We start from the raw sequence: 8,395 nt of genomic DNA on the forward strand, positions 1-8,395 counted from the left end.
AATATGGTTATTTACTTTACTTATCACATGCTTGAAATGAAAACACTTAATAAGAAATAGCAGTAAATTGCATACTTTTATCTATTTTACTAAAAACAAGAAGAAAAAAGAACTTCTATTACATCTTGAATCACTGGACACGGATATGAAGGTTCAACCACTTTACATGTCAACGTTCCACATAGTCTAGCGCCAAGAGTTTATAGCGGCAATTATGAAACTTCAGGCACTTCCTTTCATTTTCGTTAGTAATTACGATATCTTAACACAAAGTTTATATTTTAAACATTCATAACTATATTAATTTTAACATAATGAAATGATATTTATTAAAAAAAGGAATTAGAGGGTAAAGAGGTTAGCTGTGCGTGGAAGCTAGTTAAGAAGCTTAAGCGCCTCCGTAGCGCAACGGAACCTTTATGTGGTCTCGATGAAAAGTGAGTTAACCGGTCTCGTACGGAGGTAGGGTTTTTTCACCCAGAAACTAGTTTTTCTACCCCAGAACAGGCAAACCGGTCCCTTGAACACACGTGGATTACAGTCAGGAATACTTAAGACCTAGCCATAGGCCTGATTCGTCAGCTTTAAGACGGTCTCTAGCCCGGATAAAATGAAGGGGAATTGAGATGGCGCTGTACCTCCCCATAAAGTGACTCACAGCCGATGGATCATACGAAATAAATAAAATAAAAACTGCAAACAGCAGTAAGGAGGTTTCGCATTTGGTTAATAAAAGCTGCCTGTTTATATTTTTCCCCTTCAAAATGAAATACCTAGTCCACTACAGAATAAATCTTTTTTTTTTCTTTTCGCAGTCAATTAAATATAAACAAAAGCTTTTCCATTTCCAATTCATCCACCTCTCTTTCCACATTAGTGATTGCCACATAGGTTAAAGCAGTAACCTCACTAGGATGATATACCTTTACAAAGTGGTCACTATCTGCTTCTGTCTCCTCATGGCCATCATCACTCATTAAGTTTAATCTTCCATTGATAGTCATTCCTCTTCTTACTTGCCACATAACAAAAGAACTTTTTGGGATTTCCTTTGACCTGTTCGGCTAGTTCTTCTCATAATCTGATTTTGCCATGCTGGTCACCTTTCTTGGCTGAGCCTTGTACTTTTCATAAGTTTGCTGGTAACCTTTCTCTTTATATACCCCCCCCCCCGCAGAATTTTCTTCTTCTGCAGCTCATGCTAAATGATATTACTCATCCATCTCCTACCCGATTAACCCTCCCTTACCATAAGTATACAATTTAATACTGTTTCCTCTTAACTATATTCCATGCACTACCATTGGCGCACCCAGGGAGGGGGCCAAGGGCCCTGGTTCCCCCAAGAAGAAAAAGGAAAAAAAAACACTAGAAAAATTTCCCAAAATGTTTTTCTAATTAAATTTTTTTTTTTTTTTTTAAATTTATGTTGTGTCGTGTTTTCTATTTCTATACTACTTATGAATTAGTGGTCTCCTGGCCGCTATGAACGTACAAGGCGAACGAAGTAGTGCTCAGGCGCTACTTCGTTTGCCCGAGCAGGGCCAGAAGAGATCACGGGTATGATGTATTGGCGATCACTTCAGATGCTCAGTCATAGCTCGTATGCAATGCGTAGTGTGTATTCTCAAATCGTCTACTCATTTCCCCCCCCTCACAAGATTAAATCCTGAGTGCGCCACTGTGCACTACTAACATCCTTACCCAGCAGTTTTATGCCATGTCAAAATTAAGAAAAGGGTCGATGTCGAGAGGGAGGTAAAAAAAAACACAACTGCTGGCACTAGAGTTGCCTTAGAATTGTCCTACTGAAGATACTCTTCCCCTTCACCACATTATGTGTTTTATTTATTTTAATCTATTTTTTTAAATTATTGTTTCCGTTGTCTGACATTGAAATGTTTGAACTGCTGGTTTACTTAGGAAACATATATTCAACTGCAAATATTTAGAAAGGTTTTTCACGTCCTAGAACAATTACATTACTAGACGTTTATTAGAGACATGCGTGGTAGGCATATCACAATATTTGAAATAACTGCTTCACGCATCTAAAAGAAAACTAAATTTTATTCAGTACTCCTACATATTTCGATCTGTATATCATGAGCATCTTTACAGCAGATATATCCCTACATCTTCACATCATCATCATCCTTCATAAAAAAAAAAAAAGATATTATTATTAAGCCTTGTGTTCCAAGCACGCATAATTTGTTCTTCTGAATTTTCTTATATTAGAAGAAAAAATTAAAACAAAACTCGCTATATCACTTAATGAATATAAAGAAATGAAAAGAAAAGAAAGAATGAAAATGAAATCACAATATAGCTAATAATCGATAATGGTCATCCCTCTGCCAGATTGCAATCTGATATTAAAAGGATCGACATATACCTTAAAGCAACTTCGAACAAATAACAAGGACTCTTTGCAAATATAATCTGTATACTATCTTCAAACCAGCAAGGAAGTTATCTTCTTTCTTTCCACCCATTAAGGATAAATTATCACTTTTATCCTTGCCTGGTGTTTATCAAATACCCTATTTTTGCCATCCTTGCTAATTTGGACAGACTACTCGTTCTACTGAGATTAAAATCCAAGAACATCGAGATTATATAAGATTTCTGGAATCAGGTTCAGACCTTGCTTCTGATCGAAACCTAGCCACAGAGTTCAATGGAATCAAACCAAGATGTTGCACTACAATTTTGGCTCAAATTTGATCGTCTATTTCTTGAGTGGTGTGAAACTCTACGCCTCCACCATAATCTTAATCAAACAGATATGCCTATCTCTACGTTCTGGGAAGGGATTGACATTAATTGTTCATAATCTTTTTTTAATTAATTACATAACTATGCATACTTTCTGGAACTCCAATAGTGCTTCCTCCTACTTATACAGCTATGACCAAGATACGTGGAAGTATACACGTTGCATGACTCATTTTTGTATTCATAATTTAAACGTTGTAGCCAATTCTTTGGCTTTCTCCCTGAATGATGTCCATTATATATTGGACGAAATATATATAAGAGTATTTGGTATATTATAGTGTTCTTTTACAAGTGTGAAGCCGTTATTTAAAATATTGTACTAGAAGGATTAATATTTTTACATATTTCCAACCAAATGTCTACAGACTTCCAAAATGGTGATTTAGAATTTATGTCAGTAGCATGTTAGTCTAATTCTATATCCTGTATAAGATATACAATTAGATTTCATTTAGATAAGAATTCTGTTAATGCATAATAAATAGTGGCGGCCGGTGAAAATTTTAATTGGGGGTGCTGCATATAAAAAAAAATATTTTTAAATTTCCCCTAATCAGTAACGAATTTATTAATAAATAAATTTACATATTAAAAATTGCTTTATTAAAAATATTTCATCCTCACAACGAACAAACACCAATAATAAAAGTTTCATATCAATAGCAATGACAACTGCAAACGAATATCGGCGTTAGATCGCAGTGCATTTGTTTTGTGTAACGATAATTGAAAAAATATCATTCTTTTCATATTTTTCAACAGTGACACTCGTCATAATTCAGCCTTGTATCTATAATAAATAAATAATTATATGTTATTTTAACAAAATATAATAAGATTTACAAAAAATAGTTAACCACGCACATGCACCAATAATAAACATTTCATATCTCACAGAAATAAGGCACGTAAGCTTACTAAAAATACACTGCCGTGTGAGCAGTTACAGTTGGGAATGGCGTAACTTTCAATGACAAGGGCAAACGAATATCGTTAGATATCGTTTAAAAACGTTAAAACGTTTAGAAAAACGTTAGATCGCAGTGCATTCGTCTCGTAATCTAATGCGTTAATCGAACAATTCCAATTATTGACTATTCAATCAATGTCAAAACATTATTATTATTATTATTCTTATTATTATTATTATTATTCCGGGAAACTCTAAGGAGTCGACAGACTTATCGAGGGAGGCCCTAACATCATGTCTGGAGCAACTATTCAACATTCACACAGTATCTATCATATCTTGCCTTGAACTCATTTACGGTCGTAGCACCCACAACAGACTCTGGAAGCTTATTCCACTCATTCACCACTCTCCAAGCAAAAAACCTAGCTCTAACACCCTTGTCAACCACGCTTTTGCCCAGCTTCCATGCATGGCCCCTAGTCCTCCCACCACCAGTCATATTTTCAAAAATATCTTCTGGATCAATGTTATAAAAAACCCTTCAGTAATTTGAATGTCTCAATCATATCACCCCTCCTTCGCCTATCATCCAATTTCTGCAACCCACAAATCTTCAACCTATTCTCATACAGTTCATTCCACAGACCTGCTATCATCTTGGTCACTCGTCTCTGTACCCTCTCCACTTCCTTCCCATCACGAAGAAACCCTGGTGCCCATAACTGGGGGCACAGAAGTCCATATGGGGTCTTATCAAGGCTCGAAACAGAGGAACAACAACTTGTTTGTCTCTGCATGTTAAAGTATTTTTTAGAAGCCAAGTGATTTGGTGAGCTGTTTTAGTCACTTTTGCAATGTGTCCCCTAAACTTCAACTCCCTATCCACCAGCACTCCCAAATCCCTGGCCTCATCAATCTCCTGGAGTACGGTTCCACCAATGTGATATAGTGCTGCTATTGTTTTCACCCCAAAGTGCATAACCTTACACTTTGCCACATTAAACTGACATCCATTTTTCCTAGCCCAGTCCTCCAAACTATCCAAATCATCCTGTAAAATTTTGACATCCTGTGCACTCACAATTGCTCTACCCAACTTTGCATCATCAGCAAACAAGTGAACACTTCCTCTCAAATCCTTTCCAATATCATTGATGAACAAACTGAAAAGCAGTGGTCCAAGAACAGAGCCCTGCAGCACTCCACTAGCCACAAGATGTCTTTTTGACTCCACTCCTGAATAAACCACTCTCTGGTATCTCTCCTTCAACCCCCCTCCTATCCATCTTACCAACCCTATATCTATCCCCATCTGCTCCAGTTTACTGATTAGGGTTCCATGTGGTATCCTATCAAAGGCCTTGGCAAGGTCCAGTAGTATCACTGTAAACCCACTACCACTATCCAGTTCAGCCGTCACTGTGTTATAAAACGTGAGCAAGTTATTGAGGCATGATCTACCCTTCACAAAACCATGTTGTCCCCCATACAATATTCCATTTTCATCTATCCAATCCTGTATTCTTTTCTTGACTAATTTTTCTAAGACCTTGACAATGATTCCTGATATGCTAATCGGTCGGTAATTTACAACAGCAATCTTGGAACCACCTTTATGCAGTGGAACTATTTTCCCCTCCTTCCATCCGCTCGGGACTAACCCAGACCCGAGACTCAAATTAAACAAAATGGTCAAGGGTACTGACAATTCTTTAGCTGCTTCTCGTACTACACGAGCTGGTATACCATCCAATCCCACAGATGTATTGACATTGAGGTTATGCAATAGACTACTCACCTCCTCTTCATTCACCACAATTCCCGTATAATCTACTGGTTCATTTGTTTCTTCAATGTCACCACCTGGATGATATATTCTTGTAAAGTGCTCACTCAGTAACTCAACTATCTCAACTGATTCAGTTACCTCCCTACCATCGGCATTCTTTAAAATCATTCTGCCATGTACATTTTTCCTTTTACTTGCAACATATCTAAAAAACTGTTTAGGATTCTCTTTAGCTTGCATGGCCAATGTTCTTCCGTAATCCTTTTTTGCTTTTCTTACCACACTCGTCACCTTTCTGGCCTGAGCTTTATACAGTTCATATGCCTGCCGGTCATTTTTCTCCTTAAATTACCTCCATAGTTGTTTCTTTTTTTGCAGCTCAAGCTTAATGGTGTTATTCATCCATTTAACCCCTACTTGATTTATTATTCGGACTCTAGGTATACAGTCAGCCATTGCTTCATGCAATCACTTCTTAACTACCTCCCATGCACTATCAACTTCTAGTCCTTGCAGTTGTACATGCCATGGCACTGAGCCAATCAAACTCCTAAGCTTGTCATACTTTCCAGCCCGATAATTTCACATGTACTCTGTCTTAATTGAAAATTCTACACCTTTAGCCACCTCCCAAGTCAAGACCCTATGATCACTATCACCGATTGGTGGCAATGTTGTCATATTTGTTACAGCCAAATCCTCAGATGTAATTACTAGGTCAAGCACTCTCTGACCCCCAGTATTTTCCATTACATGCTGTCGCAGATAGTTATCCCTTAATAACCGCATAAAATCCATTTCCTTCCTCGCGTGTGTCCTCTCCTCACTCCAATCAATGGGACCATAGTTGAAATCTCCCATAATAATCACCCTCCTTCCACTCATTTCTTCTATTTGCTTGTTCATATTGTCACCACCCTCTTTTCCATCACCTGGTCTATAGCAGCACCCAATTGTATATTTAGTTCTGCTAGCCACAATCTCACACCAAATGGCCTCAAATGTGCTCTTTTCTCTATCCTGCAATTCAACTTCTATTCTCCTTGGCTGTAACTCATCAGCTATCATCAACAATACTCCTCCCCCCATTTTATTCTCTCTGTCATTCCTGAACACACTATACCCATCACATTCAATTCCACTAGCTATCTCATCTACAGTCAGCCATGTTTCACTAATACCAATAACCTGTGGTCTGGAAGTGCCAACCATGGCCAAAAACTCTTCCTTCTTGTTCCTAATACTCCTAGTATTAGTGTACATGAATTTAAGACCCCCATTAGCCCCAACCCTAACCTGATGCCTTATATTAACTATCCCACTCTGGTTTGTTGTCCTTATTTGCTCTAGCATATTATATTCATTCTTACATTCAACTGCCTCCCTAAGGATTGTATATCTACTCCCCCCCCTTAACAAATCTAGTTTCCCTGAATTTGCATATCCACTACATTCAGCAACACTTTCTCAAGTCTTCTTACACCGTAACCATTCAAATGCAAGCCATCCATCTTATATAGATCCTTTTGCCCATCAAACTCACTCCACACTTTCACAAATTCCACACGACTCGTCATACATAACCCACGCATAAAGTCATTCGCAATTATGGCCCTCCTTTTAAACATTTCACTGTCATACCGTGGCAAAAGACTAATCATTCTAACTCTCTCACTCTTTTCTTTTGCTACCTCAAACAATTCATTCAGGTCTTCTATCATTTCCATTTTATCTCCTTTCAAATCATTCGTACCTGCCACAACAATCATTTCTTTCACCCTTTCCTTTTGCTCTCTAGTAGACTCAGTTACATCCTTTATGGTCGCACCAGGTTGGTACGATTTTGTCAAATCCTCTACTAACACACCTCGTACTAATGAGTCTCCATACAGCACTCTATCCTTCATTTTGTTCATGTTCACATTCATACGTCTATTTTTCCTGTCATACCTTTTATTATTAGTTGGTTCATTCAGTCGACTTTTGTTCATACATTCTAGCTGCTCTTTTGCCCTTTCTATCGCACCATTCAACAACGCAATCTCACTCAATGCATCTATCCCATCTTTTTTATTCTCTGAGAAACCATTAATACTATCATTCACACTTTCTACATAAGCGGGAACCTTTAACATGTTGTACTGCATTATGAACCTTTAACATATAATGTTGTAAGCATTGTTATTATTTATAAACAGAAGCAAAATTTAATTTTTTTCATTTTTTCCTTGGGGGTGCTGCAGTGTCGCAGTGCTTATGTACGGGCCGCCACTGTTACTAAACGTAGCTCTTCGTTCTGTAAAAAATAAGTTACAACTTATTTGAAGTGACATTCTCACCAAACTGCATTTAGCAAATATCTTTATAAAATGGGGAATCTCTGTACATGTGGATCGATATGTGCTTTTTAATTGGAAATATCTGGTTTGAAACTTGAAAATAAAATTACATGACAAATTTGAAGCTCCAAAAGCTAGATAGCGTTTACGGTATAGGGCAATGATATTCCCAATTTAGAAAGTGTTTCCCAAGGACAATTATGTCATCGGCAAAATAACCTACTTTGTTTTGATTTGACCGTCTAGCCCTCTAGACGGTCAAATGCTAAGTATAATTTTGAGTGAAAATTAGAATATAGGTTAAAATCATAACGTAATATTGTCTAATTTTGGTAGCTTGTTGTGTCTGTGTGATTTTAGTGTGAATTCCGTTACTTAATTTAGTATTTCACGATACGTTTCATAGATTTGAATATGGCGCCAATGCGACGTAAGATAATGACCTCCAAAAATATGACGCCATTGTTCAAAAACTATAATGTGAGAGAGTTTGTCCAATGTGATATTTGTGGGATGTATGCTTTCCCGAATGAGGCTGGAGTTTGGATTGAAAGTGATAGTAGTGGGAGA

General features: G+C 37.3%; 1 protein-coding gene across 1 annotated transcript in view; it reads right to left on the reverse strand.

Moving 5' to 3' along the window:
• Positions 1 to 175, reverse strand: part of LOC150096386 (uncharacterized) — an 85,202-nt gene extending 85,027 nt beyond the window's left edge. Inside the window, exon 1 of the mRNA XM_090409199.1 lies at positions 123 to 175. The gene's annotated coding sequence lies outside the window, so the exon portion shown is untranslated. The remainder of the gene's footprint in view (positions 1 to 122) is intronic.
• Between the last annotated feature and the right edge of the window lie 8,220 nt (positions 176 to 8,395).

Source organism: Typopeltis vanoorti, chromosome 19 (genome assembly GCF_054136105.1).
Source record: "Typopeltis vanoorti isolate ZY-2024b chromosome 19, IOZ_Tvanoo_1.0, whole genome shotgun sequence".
In the NCBI taxonomy this organism is placed as follows: domain Eukaryota; kingdom Metazoa; phylum Arthropoda; class Arachnida; order Uropygi; family Thelyphonidae; genus Typopeltis; species Typopeltis vanoorti.